The sequence below is a fragment of the Rhincodon typus genome, unplaced genomic scaffold (assembly GCF_021869965.1).
Source record: "Rhincodon typus isolate 14 unplaced genomic scaffold, sRhiTyp1.1 hic_rhity00002579, whole genome shotgun sequence".
Lineage (NCBI taxonomy): Eukaryota > Metazoa > Chordata > Chondrichthyes > Orectolobiformes > Rhincodontidae > Rhincodon > Rhincodon typus.
Window position 1 is genome coordinate 7,268 of NW_025968217.1, and position 16,676 is coordinate 23,943.

The 16,676-nt window shown below is 40.8% G+C and overlaps 1 pseudogene; it reads right to left on the minus strand.

The window, feature by feature from the left end:
- Nucleotides 1-262: 262 nt before the first annotated feature.
- LOC109935624 lies at nucleotides 263-16,331 on the minus strand (annotated as a pseudogene).
- Nucleotides 16,332-16,676: the final 345 nt, after the last annotated feature.

Here is a 16,676-nt window from a genome sequence, read left to right on the forward strand (position 1 = left end):
GGATGATCATGAAGACTAGCCACTGGCAGAGAGATAAGGAAAATTTAAGGTCTAAGTCATGATTACTACAAAAATGTTTTTAATTTAGAAAATTACAACTTCTCTAAGAATATTTTAATTACAAATATAGCAGATTGATAAGGCAACTAAGACTCAAACAACTTCTGCAAAGCCAAGTAAGTCTTTTAACGAATGAACAAACAAAGCCACTGTCAGCCCATGAGAACTGCAGTAGTGATCTAACTGCCACCATCACATATCAGATCTTAGAAGGTACTGGTGCACACACCACAAAAAACTCTAACAGTACGGGCATATCATTTATCATTTTGATGTTTTATCTCATATTAGATTCAAAGGATTAGGCAGAAAATGCAGATGTGCCATCATTCATAATACACAAAGGAAAAGTCCCAGAATCCCTTTGTCTCATGTGTCTTCTTACACTGACTGATGCTTCACTGGTTAATGTGTTTCACAAACTTTAGTGTTTCTTTATCTCGGTAGATCAAGGCCAACGAGTTGTCTTCTGGGCAAAGGGTAAGTAACTGAAATACAACAGAGACCGTTAATACGATTTTTATTGAGTTACCTCGCAGTTTCTTCTTTTCCTCTTCTCTACAACTCCCTTCTTATACTTTATCTCTGGTCAATATGAAAGGCATGTGACAACTTCCAGCCTTTGATATTTTGCCGAGAGTTAGTACCTTGCTGGTATGGGCGCTGAAACTGTCCTGGGCGTTTCACATTTTGCATCTTCACCTGACTGGAGTATTAATCCTTCACTTTATATCTCCATCGGTGGCACGGTTCCATTCTCAGCCATTTAATTAAAACCAGCAATCCAATGAAAACTGAAAGATCTGCTAATGCTGTAAATCAGGAACAAAAACAGAACTTGCTGGAAAAGCTCAGCAGAGCTGGCAGCATCTGTGAAGAAAAAAAATCAGAGTTAACGTTTCGGGTCCAGTGACCCTTCATCAGTCACCAGACCCGAAACGTTAACTCTGACTTTTTCTTCACAGATGCTGCCAGACCTGCTGAGCTTTTCCAGCAACTTCTATTTTTGTTATAGAAATCCAATGTACTGATGATGACATTTAGAACTTTGCAACCTACCTTAGGGACCAGTTTGGTGTACTTAAGGGCAACCACTCTTCCAACCCAAATGGTTATTCTACCACTGATGTTGTAAGGCCCTAAATGCAAGTCCACATCCTCCATTTGAGAGGACAGATACACCACACCACTGGTTCGTGTTATGCATTCATTAGCTGAGTTGCAGTTCCCAACTCAAATGGAAAAACTGACAGTTTTAATCTCCATAAGTGCAGAACAACTTGGCTGCACAGAGGTCTGCTATTTGCTATTCCTGGCTGTTACCTGGGCAACCACTCTATTTAAGCTTATTAATTTTGTATCAATTACAGTCTAATATTAGTGATAGACAGCATGGTATTATGCGGGAGAGGTCATGCCTCAATAACGTGATCGAATTTTTTAAGGAGGTGACGAAGATGCTTGAAGAGGGAAAAGTGGTTGAAGTTGCCGACATGGACTTAAGTAAAGCCTATGACAAGGTCCCATGGCAGACTGGTACGAAAGGCAAAGTCACATGGTATCGGGGTGAACTGGCAAGCTGGATATAGAATTGGCTTAATAATAGGAGACAGAGGGTAGTGGTGGAAGGATTATTTTCAGGATGGAGGGTTGTGATGAGTAGTGTTACACAGGGATCAGTGCTGCGGGGACGTTTGCTGTTCATGGTCTACATAAACGATTTGGAAGAAAATGTGGCTGGTCCAATTGGTAAGTTTGCAGACAGTACAAAGATTGGTGGAGTTGCAGATAGTTAGGAGAATTGTCAGAGGAAACAGCAGGATACAGATCAGTTGGAGGCATGGGCAGAAAAATGGCATACGGAGTTTACTCTGGACAAATGTGAGGTGGTGCATTTTGGAAGGTCAAGTACAGGTGGAAATTATACAGTTAATGGTAAAACCCTTCGGAGTATTCATATGCAGAGGGATCTAGGTGTGCAGGTTCACAGATTACTGAAGGTAGCAGCACAGGTAGATAAATGCAGGTAAAAAAATGCCTCTGGCATGCCTTCATTGGATGGAGCATTGAGTATAAGGATAGACAAGTCATGCCTGAGCTTTACAGAATGTTGGTTAGGCCACACTTGAAATATTGCATACAGTTCTGGTTACTGCACTACCAGGAGGATGTGGATGCTTTGTAGAGGGTACAGAAAAGGTTTACCAGGATGTTGCCTGGTATGGGAGATTTTAGCTATGGAGATAGGTTGGCTAAACTAGGTTTGTTTTCACCGGAACGCAGGAGGTTGAGGGGTGACCTGATAGAAGTTAATAAGATTACGAATGGCATGGATAGAGTGGAAAGATTGGGGCTTTTTTCCCAGGGTGGAGGGGTCAATTACTGAGGGACACAGATTCAAGGTGCGGGGTGGGGGTGAATTTAAGAGAGATGTGGGAGGCAAGTTTTTCCATGCAAAAGGTGCTGAATGTCTGGAACACGCTGCCAGAGGTGGTGGTGGAAGCAGACATCATAGCAGCATTCAAGAAGCTTTTGGTCAAATACATGAATAGGAAGGGAATAGAGGAATACGAATCCTGTAACTGAGGACAGTTTTAGTATGGAAGGGCAAAATGTGTCAGCACAGGCTTGGATGGCCAAAGGGCCTGTTCCTGTGCTGTATTATTCGTTGTTCTAACACAAGTACACAGGAAGATAACAAAACAATCCATTCTAGGCATCCAGTCACCCAGGCTAGCATTTACCTTGGATTACCATTAGGGTATCTTATAACTTCATCAGTCTCACCACTTCACCATCATCTCCCACGTGAGATGTACAGGTACTCCAGGTAAATATCTGTGCAACACTGAAGGACTACTGCTCATTAGACGAGCTGTTTTGTGATTACCTTCTCAGGTACATATAAAAGACTTCATTGCAATATTTTGAAAAACAGTCAGAGTTCTCCATGGAGTTCTGGCAAATATTTATCCCTCTATCAAAATTGCTAAAGCTGGCTGTACTCATTGCCATTTTTGCACGTTGCTGTACACAAATAGGTTGCCTAGTTTTCCTGTATCATAATATTTAATTCCCTTAAAAATCACTTCATTGATTGCAAAGGGCTACAGGGTATCCGGAGATCATTTATATGTTGTCACTTTTCTTCTTCACTGACTTGAAATTTGATAGACATACAGCATACCTCCTCATCTTCTCCCTTAGTGATGAATGAAGTAACAGCACCAAATTCTTCATTCTTGCCTGAAACAAAGAAAAAGATGCATGGTGATCTTCTGAATCAGCTCCCTTTTTCATGCCTTCTGCTTTCCTCTGAGGAGCATAGGAAGAGGTGTAGAACCCATGCAGCCTGCTACACCATTCAATACAATCATGGGTAATCAAATACTTCAGTGCCTTTTACCATTCCATACCTATGGGTAATCAGAAATCGAAGGAACTCTGTGTTAAACATACTGAAAGACAGCTTCCACAGCCATCTGTGGTAAAGAATTCCAAAGATTCACAACCCTCTGGGTCCACATCTTGGACCCAAGTAGCATTCTTCTAAAATTTTGCTCATTGGTTCTAAACTCCCCAACCAAAGGAACCATCTTACTTGCATCTACCTTGTCCATTCATTTAACTATTTTGTAGGCTTCAATGAGATCCCCCTTTGTTCTGTAAAACACTACAGAATACAGGCCCATTTTGCCCAATCTTTCTTCTTATGGCAGTCCTTTCCTGTGAACAAATCTATTGACCTTCAGTTGCACTCCGTCTGTGGCAATAATATGGCTTCTAGCATATGAAGACCAAAACAGCACACAATACTCCAAATTCCTACAGAATTGAAGCAAGATTTCATTACTCTCATATACAAACTGTCTTTGCAAGTTTGGCTAACATTCCGTTAGCCTTCCTAATAGTTCGCTGCAGCTCCAAGTTAACCTTCAGTGACTTATGGACAGGATATCTAGATTCCATTGTACGTCTACACCTTCCAATGTTTTATCATTTAATTGACACTCTGTAACTCTGTCTCTCCAACCAAAGCGGATAACCTCACATCTTTCCACATTATATTCACCTCCCATGGTCTTGCCCATTCACTAAACCTAACCAAGTCCTCCTGAAGCTGCTTTACATCTTCACAACACACATTCCCACTTAGTTTTGCATCCTCTCCAAATGTGGAAATATTACATTTGGTCCTAATCTCCAAATCAATAATACATATTGAGAAGAGCTGATTCAAGTACCAATCCTTGCTGTATCTACTCATCACAGAATGCCATTGCAAGAATGATTTATTAATTCTGATTCTGTTTTCTGTTTGTTGGTCAGTCTTTAATCCAGGTGAGTGTATTACCTCCTAAGCCATTCTGAAAATCTCCGTATACTATGCCTATCAAGTTTCCTTTATCCATTTTGTTAGAAACATCTTCAATAAAAACTGCAACATGATATCTGGTTGGCCACTGGGTTTTCAAACAAAGGTATCTTATGGTTATTAAAGGATGATGGTTTCAAGAAGCCAAGCCAGGCTCTGAGAACTTTTCACCCATTCTTTCAATTGGCTATTCTTCACCACTAACTGCAGCACAACTAAGCAAGACATCCATCCACTAAAGACAGTGCAAATCAATTTAAACCTCATATTGTATAGTTTCCTGGAACAATACAGTGTGGAACCAACTAGAAATAAAGTTATATTAGAAAAAATGTTGTGCAATCAGACAGTTTAATTTTTAATCTCATATGAAGTTTGAGAGTGATATTCTCCAGTCCCATACAAAAATCTTAAATTTAAGCAAAGTCAGTTATGTAAAAATGAGGAGAGAGAAGTTGACTGAGTAAATAGATGAAAAGATATGACAGTAAACAACTAGTTTCAAAGAAACAATTCTGACCCTTCAATAAACATATATTCCATTTAAGAACAAAAACATACCAAGACACAATCATCGGTGACTCACTAGGGGGGTTAAGGTCAGCATCAGATTAAAAGATGATTATGTTACTGCAAGGCTGAGGATTGGCAATGTTTTAGAAAGCAGTAAAGAATGAGCAAACTGTTGATAAAACATGACAAAACAGACTGACAGTGAACTAGCCAGGAACATTATCGCAGAAAGCAAGAACTTTTGCAAATAACCAAAAAGGCCAGTAAATGCAAACGTTGGTCCTTTGGAGGCTGAGCCAGGAGACGTTACCATAGGAAATGAGAAAATAGCAGAAATTTTGAACTAGTATGTACATTACAAGAATTTTTATTTGGAATTGGGATCCTGACATTGTAACTATATCTGGGTCCATACTGCATCAGTCCCAAAATTCCCCGAAGTCAGTCCGAATTGAATGGAGTGGTTTAGTGGACAATAATAGGCACTGGGCAGAAGATAACAAAGAGTATAAAAAGCAGTGTCAATTTAAAGGCATGACAGCAGCCATTACTGTGACAACTTAATATAAAACAAAAGCAAATGGGAGGATCAGCAGAGGCCAGGCACCTGCACCAGGATTACAGAAGAGTTTATCATTGCTGCCCTGTGAATGGTCAGCAAAAATCAGCAGGAAGCCCCAAATGCTGTGTCACAAGAGGTTTAATAAGCTTCCTTGTTTGACCAGGTCAATGCAGCACGACACCCAGATGACAGGCCTTGTGGTCTACGGCTGACAACATAGTACAGCAGCCCAGAAGCGTTCTGCTCCTAAAAATGGGAGAAACATAGGTCAAAAGATAATCTCTACCAATTACACTCCCATTCTGTTTCATTTTATTTGGCATATTTTTGCTTTACTCACACCTTTCTTTTCATTTTGTAAAACAAATGTTCATCAGTTGACCATTAATGCCCCGCTACAATTTTTTTTGTATTTGTCCTATTTTTACTCTATTGTACTCAGGTCTTCCTGATGAAGCTACAGTTGCTCACATGTTCCTGCACTTCTCACCACACTACTTAAATTTAGCTGAATGGCCTTGCACCATCAATTCTTTTTATCATTTTATCTCTCCTGTCTTTCACATTAACACAGATCTACCCTTTTGGCTTTTTCTTTACTCTCCCCACTTTTTTTGTTTAAAGTCTATTATATTTCTAAGTTTTCCCTTATCAGATGAAAGGTCATTGTGATAATGTAAACTTCAGAACTTTAATAACTGTTCATGGATTAAAAGAATCAGCAAAAGTTCTGCCTGGAATAAACTGATCAGAAACAAGGACAAATGGAATTGAAAGCAATTAGCCACGCCTGGGGAAAGGAGTAGTCAATTACACAAACAAAACCATTTTAACAACTGCTTGATAATGTTGGCCAGGAGCTGCTCACACATAACAAAAACAGCAACTTGTGAACTCAACTCACCCGGGCCCCACCCACTATCTAGTGCTGACTGGAAAAGTTCGAACCACATCAGCTCAGAGGAATGACATAAGATGTCAATCCTTCTTTGGTGGAAGAGAAACAAAGTAATACTCATGGTGGCCTTGGCGAGCCTATCATGAAAAGACCCAGACTTGGCAGATGAGCCAGAACGAATGGAGAATAAGACACCACAGTTCAGGAAGATATGAAAAAAAGAATAAAAATGAAGGATATCTGGCATCCCAGCAGGAAAACCTCCGGAGAACAACCTTCACAAAGTTGAGGACTCCACGCTTGAAAGCCTGGAGATAATACGGAGGATTGGTGGAATTGCCTGGCCAGCATGAGCTCCTATTCTTGGGTATTAGCCTTTATTTTCTGTGGCTGTACAGGGAACGTCAGAGAAACCTAGCGGGTGTAGGCAGGGATTTTAGTCTTGTAAGAATTGCATGCCTGTTGTTAACCTTTTCTGAACCAAACGGTGTGAATCGTACGTCTGTTTTTGCTAAACTAATCAAGTTCTTGGTTAGTTAATACAGATTTGACTCTTTTTCTCTTTGTGCCGAGCCACTAGCTACCATCGAGGGAGGTAACCGGACGACAATAACCGGCAGCCTTGAAGAATAGAATAGCGTTATTGTCACCTGCGCTCGAATGAGTGCAGTGAAAAGTTTGCAATGTCGCCTCTCAGCACATCTTAGGTACAGGGTACCCAGGTACAGATACTTAAAGTGTTGTTACAGCATTGAAATTGTTTAAAAAAGACTAGCGTGGGAATACAGAGTTTAAAAAGTCCAAAACGAGAATAAAAAGTATCTTTAAAGTTATAGCGCTTTCTCACTGAGTCCGTGCCCGCCAGGCTTCAGAACACAAGGCCACACTGCCTCCACTCACTAGCCTCTTGTACAGGAATCATTTCCCACACTGGCCTGGGCTTGCTCTGCTCCAGCTCTGGCTGCAACTCGGCTCCCAGCTCAGCCTGCACTTGTTGTGCTGCCGTTCCAGCCGCGACTCACTTCTGGGGCTCGGCTCGTACTCGGTCTGCTCCCACTCCAGCTGCAACTTGCTTCCCGGGCTCGACCCACGCTAACTCTGCTGCTGCTCCAGGCTCCGACCATGACTGGCTTCCAGAACTTGGCCTACGTTCACTCTGCTGTTCTAGCTGCGACTCACTACAGTGACTCGACTAGTGATCACTCTGCTGCTGCTCGGGCCGGCACTCGGCCCACGCACGTTCTGCTCCGACTTCGGCCCTGAGTCATTTCCCGTGCCTGGCTGGTCTCGGACTCCATTCTCCATTGCCTCCAGGTAGAGTACTTTAAGAAGTTTAAAGTTGGGAGGGAGTGTAGAAGAAAAACTGCAGCAAGAGGGGAACAAAAGAAAGCAAAAGTAGCTGGCGAGCAGAGGAGCTTCGGCTGGTGCATCTTACTCTGCCACCATTTTAACTGGAAGACTGCCATGTAGAAGAATTCAAGGAATTAATTGCAAGAAAGTTGTGGTTTCAAACAGTCAATGCCAAATGTGACAAGGAACAGGGAAGTTGCCTCTGATAAGATGGCAAGCTCCAGACTTGACAGCTCCAGAGGTGTCATCAATATTGTGGATGAAAGAATCTGAAGGACAATCAATGATGTCACACCATAAACTTGAAGAACAGAAAATACTATTAGAATTCAACTCCAGGATTCTTCAGTCACTAAACTCCAGAGAACACTACATAAAGATTGAATGCTGGAGACAGAAGCTAGTGGTTGAAATTTTAGCTAAATTCCACCATTAATTGGGTAATAGCCAAGTTTGCGTTGTGAAGCTTAATTTGGTTACTTGAGGGGTCTGATTTTGGTCACTACATGAAATAAAGTTAAATAAGTGTTTCAGTATTAGATTGTGAAATTTCTTAATAATAGCCAAACTTGTGGCAATTTATCCACAACATCATCAACCTGTTAAAAGTCTTTCACTCCACAGATCAAACAATTTGGGATGAGCTGCTTTTTTGTTTTTTATTTCAGATTTTCAGCATTTTTTTATGCAACTTAGAATCTGTTGTTCTTCCACCAATTCTTAAGTAATGAAGGCCACTTCACCCATTTTCATTCATCTTTCTAGTGATGCTAAATTACTCATGATTCAACATTCATGTCTTTTATAAACAATTCTAGGGCTTTGTTACGAAGTGGGGGAAGGTTGAACCCCTCTGAAAATTAACCTGAAACACCATCTCCAATCTGTTACGGCAGGAGTAGAGGTTCCTTTCTAATAATTAAACCAGAAACACCTAGAGAAGCTTGTCTTGCCCCCTGTAATCTGTTAAAAGAGTAGTTAAATGAAAGGAATCTCTGATATTCACTTTATAAACAAGTAACAAATTATTTATTTAACCCTAACAGTGAACAACTTAACAGAACTACTAACAAACCAAACAATTTCTCCCTAACTCCTAACTATTCCCTCACTGAACTAAATTCTACTGGTATGCTGTTCCTTTAAACAGGAGTCCCACTATATAACCCAAGTAATAAGAAAAAAAAATTAAAACTTAGTCTCTGAAAGTTCACACATAATGTGTATTCTGGAATACTTTGCCTTCTCCACTGTCTTTCCACGATTTCTTCTGCTGATCCTGCTGTCAGAGGTGTGTTTTCTGTGATTTCTTCTGTAAGGACTCTTAGCTAAAAGTGCCGTGGTATCTTTGATGGTGCTTTTTAAAGAAAGCCTAATGATTTTGTGTGAGAGCTAGGTTTATTTCTCAGATTTTTTTGTTATTCATTTGTGGGATGTGGGCGTCGCTGGTTGGCCAGCATTTCTTGCCATCCCTAGTTGCCCTTGAGAAGGTGGTGGTGAGCTGCCTTCTTGAACCGCTGCAGTCCTCCTGCTGAGAGTTGACCCACAATACTATTAGGGAGGCTACTCCAGGATTTTGATGCAGCGACAGTGAAGGAATGGCAATATATTTCCAAGTCACGATGGTGAGTGACTTGGAGGGGAACGTGGAGGTGGTGGTGTTCCCATATATCTGCTGCCCTTGTCCTTCTAGATCAAAGTGGTTGTGGGTTTGGAAGGTGCTGTCTGAGGATCTTTGGTGAATTTCTGGAGTGCATTTTGTAGATAGTAAACACTGCTGCTACTGAGTGTCGGTGGTGGAGCGGGTGAATGCTTGTAGATGTAGTGCCAATCAAGCGGGCTGCTTTGTCCTGGATGGCGTTAAGCTTCTTGAGTGTTGTTGGGGCTGCACTCATCCAGGCAAGTGGGGAGTATTCCATCACACTCCTGACTTGTACCTTGTAGATGGTGGACAGGCTTTGAGGAGTCAGGAGGTGAGTTACTCGCCGCAGTATTCCCAGTGTCTGGCCTGCTCTTGTAGCCACTCTGCTAATGTGGTGAGTCCAGTTGAGTTTCTGGTCAATGGTAACCCCCCAGAATGTTGATAGTGGGGGATTTAGTGATGGTAACACCATTGAATGTCATGGGGCGGTGGTTAGATTGTCTCTTATTGGTGATGGTCATAGTCTGGCATTTGTGTGGCGTGAATGTCACTTGCCACTTGTCAGCCCAAGCCTAGATATTATCCAGATCTTGTTGCATGTGAACATGGACTGCCTCAGTATCTGAGGAGTCACGAATGGTGCTGAACATTATGCAATCATTGGCGAACATCCCCACTTCTGACCTTATGATGGAGGGAAGGTCATTGATGAAGCAGCTGAAGATGGTTGGGCCTAGGACACTACCCTGAGGAGCTCCTGCAGAGATGTCCTGGAGCTGAGGTGATTGACCTCCCACAACCATGACCATCTTCCTGTGTGTCAGGTACGACTCCAACCGCTGGAGCGTTTGCCCCCGATACCCAATGATTCCAGTTTTGCCAGGGCTCCTTGACGCCACACTCTGTCAAATGCAGCCTCGATATCAAGGGCTTTCACTCTCACTTCACCTCTGGAATTCAGCTCTTTTTTCCATGTTTGAACCAAGGCTGTAATGAAATCAGGAGCTGAGTGGCCCTGGCGGAACCCAAACTGGGCGGATTTGCTTTCGCTCAAGATGGCAGTTGGCTCTCACCCCCATTTTCAAAAGTCCCTTCTTATATACCCTCAATGACACATCAGTTTCTTGATGGTTGGTTTCAGGTTGTCAAAACCATCAGTTTTAAATTCAATCCGTTTTCCATCACTGAGTTTTTGGTTTCAATTAATTGGCTGAATCCAGCTTGTTGCCAAAACATCAAAACAAGTCTGCTATAAAAGATAACAAGGTGTAGAGCTGGATGAACACAGCAGGCCAAGCAGCATCAGAGGAACAGGAAAGTTGACGTTTCGGGTCAAGTCTGCTGTTTTGCCTGCCAACTGTAGGGCCTTTTGATCCACTTGTTTCAATTTGGGGCTGTCTGGACAATGCTTGCGAACTTCCAAGCACAGACAAAGCACAATATTTTATTTCCCCACTATCATTTGGACAAACAAATTCTAACTTACTGCCTTCCAATTCATGAGTATTCTACACAACTTCATAATAGTTTCCATCTCCAAATCCCTATGACATACATTGATTACTCTGCGTAAAAAAAGTTCTCCTGATATCGATCCTGAATTTGTGTTATATCAGTTTTCATAAAATGTTTGGCATGTTTGGTGCTTTGACAGTGAAACAGGAAAAATGCAATTACATAAAATATACTGCTGGACAGAGTACTGTTCACTCTTAACTCTATTGAAGTTTTGAAAACTGAGCCAAAGTCTGCTATACTCTCCCATCTATCAAATTGTGGGTATCATTTAACACATGTTCAGTATGGAGTACATTGATGAGGGCTTTTGATTCAACACAGGTTCACTGCGTTAAATTAGAAATGGAATATGTACAGATGCATCTGACCTAAGTTTTCACACAATAACAAATAATCAGTTTCACAGAATACAAGGTAAATGTGCAGGTTAGAGCAAAAGAAAATGCAACTCATCAGAATGGGTCCACTGAAATATTAAATCCACATGGATCAGCAATACCTCAATAAAAGTGGAATTGACTGTTGTTCACTCTGTACCTGGATTTTGATTGATCTCTTTTGCCAATTTAGTTTTGGCTCTCATGTTGACAAGACATTTCTTCACAACTCAACAACTGAGTTAGTAATAGATTTTGGTAGAATGAAACCATCATCTCCTACCTTCACGTCCACAGTACAATAGCAAATCGAGAGCAAACTCTGAATTTTCCACATTGGTATCATGGATAAGTGTGTAGTATCCATTTCTCCAATATCGCAATTCCCCTCGGCAAACAGGAACACTTGGATCTGAGAAGGACAGACTAACAAAGTTCCTTCACAAGTTTTAAATCATTGCTTCTAAGACAGTGAAAAATTCGACATTAATCTGACCTGTTACTTTTACTTACAGTATATTGTCACATTTTGTACATTTAGCTTCCCTACTCACCCCAACTCCTCCCTCCCCTCTCCTCCTTCCCCGAAACACCTGGAAGTATGGGCACAGTTTCTAGATTTGGCCAAAGCACATGACTGTATCACAGAGACAGATTCCTGAGATGCTGCTGAGCTATTAAGATCAGGAGATATTTCCAGCAGCTCAACATCAAGATTGATTTCACCTTGTTAGGTTTTCACCAGCATCTGCACACCTCTGACACTATTACGTTTCCTACCAGCTCCCTTTTTGATGCCTTCTGTTTTCCTCCTAAGAACAGAGAAAGCTGAGTAGGCCATTCACTCCGTCTGCAAATTGAGATCAAACCAAGTGGTACATAATCTCAACGTTACGCTAATTCACACTTCAGTCTAAGACCAACTCCAAAGAAGTACTTGAACGCACCATGACCTCATCTACTCACAGGGTTGATGTCTAAAACTCTGGGGTCAGTATTAAACTAGCTCATGCAAAGGCTTTTTAAAAATTATTTCATAGGCTGTGAGCAACATTGGCAAGGCCAACATTTGCTGCTCATCTGTAATTACTGTTGAGAATCGGGAGGTGAGCCGACCATTCAGTGTGAATACACCCACAACCCTAACTCTGTTAGAAATAATTCCAGGACAGTTGTTGGATATATAACAGTCAGTGGTGTGTAATACTGGGCACAAATAGAAAATCCTTGTTGTGCCCAATTTTGTCTGCTTCCTGAAAGGCAGGTCAGTTTAATATTTTCTTCAATGTCCACAACAGCCTCATTACCTTTGTAAACACCTGAAAATCATGTCTAAGGACTGATCTTTATCATTCAATACTACACCAGGACATGGCATTTAGGTCACTGGAACACCTTACCTAATTTATATTAAACCATCCACTGATACACTCAGTCTTCAATTTGTGCATTTAGGCATCTAAAAGCAGAAATTTAATTTAATATGATGATTTTACTGATCTCATTTAAAAATATATTAATTCTGTTCCTCTAATATCAATCATTAACCGACTAGAGTTCAGAATGGTTTTCAGTGAAGCTTACTTTTGGAACTCTCCCCTGGAACCTCAATTTTCTTTAGTTTAACATTTTCTCTCTCTTTTTTCCTATCTTTTTCCCTCTGTTGAATCACATTTATTTCTTTTCTCAAAGCTAGAACATGTGGGTTCATGGCCATTATGCTCCTCCGTTTCACTCTCCTGCTCATCTGCATCATTATCAGAGGCTGCAAGGAAATGCAGTTTTAAGCCAGTAAAATTGGACAGAAGCAGGATCATGGCCTCAGAACAAAAGAGCTCCATACACTTGGCAAGAATGTCGGGGAGGCCATCTTCCTTTGCTTGATCATAACATCTGTAAAACAAAGAAGTAATACCACAGTATGAATCATATATTTTGGAAATAACAGAACCAGATAGCAGTAGTTCAATATGAAATTTGTCATTTATTTTAGTGGTACAGAGGAATCAGTCATTATCCTGAGGTGTGTAATACACTTCAATATCAGTCAGGCTCCTCATAACATCTAAATATTGAAAGATCCCGTTAAATAACTCAACATTAGAAGGGCATTTCATGTTCTCTAGGGCAGAGATGCAAGCTGAGGTTAAGCCTTTAGTTGAAATGTAATGAAAATGGGCATAAGTTACCTGTCAGACCATGAGCATGTCAGACGATGGCAAAGGAGGAGGCAGAATCAGGAGGGAGAAAACAAGGGAAAAGACTATCTCCAGAGCCAGGTTCAAGACGAGGGGCCACAGGTTTAGGGCAGATGTGAGGAAGAACATTTTTACCCAGAGGGTGATGATGGTCTGGAATGCAGTTTGGGAGAGTGGCAGAGGCAAATGGCCTCACATCCTTTAAAAAGTACCTGCATGAGTACTTAGCATGTCATAACATTCAAGGCTACGTGCCAAGTGCTAGTAAATGGGATAAGGTTGAAGATCACTCGTCAGTGCAGACTCGACGGGCCAAAGGGCCTATTCTGCACTGTATGATTTTATGAGTCCAAAGGAAGCGAGATGCCAGCTTAAGATCAAAAATGGAAGTTTAATTTTCATGGCTATCAATGCGATTAATCTCTGTTTATCAAATAAGCCAGAATACCACATTATCATGACAGACCAAATGGCAAGATTAAAAAAAGGTCCCTCAATCATGATATGACTAAGAATACAGTAATAGGAGTTTTCTTCAAAAAGATAGGTGGAGAAATAAATATAATTTTCCCAACACAACCCAGCTGTGTACACAAAAGCTTCAGTTTTCTTCCCATCAGATCTGTTAAAGATACAAAATAATTCAAAGCGAGTTACTGTGTTACAACAACACCATACTAATAGTCTTCAATTGTACAACTATACAGAACTCCTCACTCAGACTGTTGTGAGGAATAAAAGGATCAAAAGCAAGCCCATTATACAATCTGACAAACCTGCTATCAAGGCCTTTGAATCCCTTCTCGTTCATATGTGAAAAGAAAGGGTTTGATATTGAAATTATATAAAAGTTTAATGGTTTTGTATTCTTGACTGTAGTGCAAACAATAATGTTTTGTTTCCTAAAGAAGGAAGTGCTGTTGTCTCCTATTCCAGGTTTAGACCTGCAGGTTTTGTTAGTAAAATGAGAGGTTACAAAACTTTCCTGTTGCATCTGCTCCACCAATGCTTTTTCTCAATACCAACTGCTGGTTAACTGGGCCTTTAATCACTTTACAGCTCCAATGTCATTGAGTGCTAATGTTCTCAGACTTTTGATTCACTCACCTCTTGTTGCCAAGTCCTCTTCTCTTCCATTTAATCTCTCAGCTTTGCAATGCCTCAGAAACCATCTGAAAGTTTTCTTTCTACATAACAGGAGGAAAATGTAGCTGTTACAGGGTGCCAATACAGTCAAGTCAGTCCATTTGTAGTATACATTGCTAGGAGAAAATAAATCATTTACTCCATGGAACTGCACCAAGGAGGTGTTAGGGTGCAGAGATAGAGTCCCTGGCTCAAGATTCACTCCAGGACTCAATGGCCACTGAAAATGAGTTCATAATGGAGCCAACAGTTGAATATCAACTTGTTAATCCTTGCAACATATACCAATCGCGAGCAGTAAGACAATGATGGCATTCCTGGTCAGGCATGTGATGCAAAGAAATTGGAGTCTCAATGACCATTATCCATTGGTCCAGGATTCAACATGCATGTAACGATATATTTTGATACAGCAACTAACATTCTTTGACAGCCGGTTGGGTCAGGTGGCTAGACACCCAGCGTGGATTCCACTAGTGCCAACAGCATGGGGTTCAAACCCCACTCCAGTTAAGAAGGATTCAGAACCTACCTCTTTACCTTCCCGTGATGGAGGCTGCGGCACCATCAGGACAGAGCTGCCTATTGGGCATAAAACTGAGACAACTGTGCATGACTCGTATTTTTAGTATCAACTGAATATAGTTGATCAGCTGGAGATATTTTGGGTCATTCTGTGACGATGGAAGGTGCTGCATAAATGCACATTCTTTCTAAATAAATAGATCCACAGAAGCAGAAAAACAGGAAAGATCATAACCAGCGCATTCAACAATTGTGAGTCCATAACAGCAATTTAAGGAATGGCAACTTGTCTTTGAACTTCTTATTAATTTGATTCTGCAAAATTGCTATTATCAGATCTTACTCCTGCAAGTGATTTGAGCACAGCATTTTTCAAGGAGTTGGCACATACTGTCCGATAACCAGTTCTATGGTGCAGGACTACAAATTGTAACAATAGAATCCACTTTACATGTGTATTCCTTCAATTTATCTGAAGACGTACCAAATTAATCTAGCTGAGGCAAAAATTTCTTCAAGCACCTTAGCTGTCCTGTGCAATACAGTAAAGTTAAAAAAAGTTTGCTTACTTTAAATCATACAATGCAGCTTCAAATAATAATACCAACAAATGACCCCTATTCTACTTCAGTGGATCTTCTTGCTTGATCTGAATAGAAGAATGCTCTTGCAGGACTCTTCTCCCTTCAGTTTTATGTTTACTGCTGCCTTCTTGACTGGACAGTTCGTTTCCAAATGTCAGGCCAGCTTTCAGTGTCTATATTTCTTCAATTCCAGTGCCAACTTTTGGTCAAAAACTAACAGCCTCATTTCCCCACAAGAGTATATTCTTTTAAAATTAATCTATGACAACAATATATGAGAAATGTTGTATTTAAAAAAAATCATCTATGAATAAAATTGGACACCTCAAACCAACATCTGAACTAAGAATACAATTCACCTTATTGCAAACATCACTAAAACATGTCCATTTTCCTGTACAGGCTGAAAAAACATTTTTAAAAGGGTTCTTGCCTTTCTATCAAATCAATCCCAGACTAAACTTTCACCTTAAAAAAATTCTTTGCAAGTATCTCTGATTCCTCCTCAAACTCCTCCTGGATATGGGCTCGAGTTGAAACATGAACGTAAATTGGATTGATCCAGTCATTCAGAATTTTCTTCCTGAAAAATAATAAATGGAAGCAAACACGTTTACCTTATTGGTGATAGTGCAATGATGAGATCAGCCCAATGCGTCAGCATCCTGCTTTGTTCCATAATGGCATTAAATTCTCGACTACGCTAATTGGAAATCTTCAACTTTTTGCCTGTCCCTCTGGATTTCTGACATTTCTTAAAACCTAATACTTTTGAACATGTGGTTATGTGTCCTAACTATGTGTCATAATGTTCGTGATAAGCATCTTGGCCATTTTGCTATGTAAAACATAGGAGCAGCATGGTGGTTCAATAGTTATTATTGCTGTCTCAGAGCGCCAGGGACCCGGGTGCGATTCCACCCTTGGG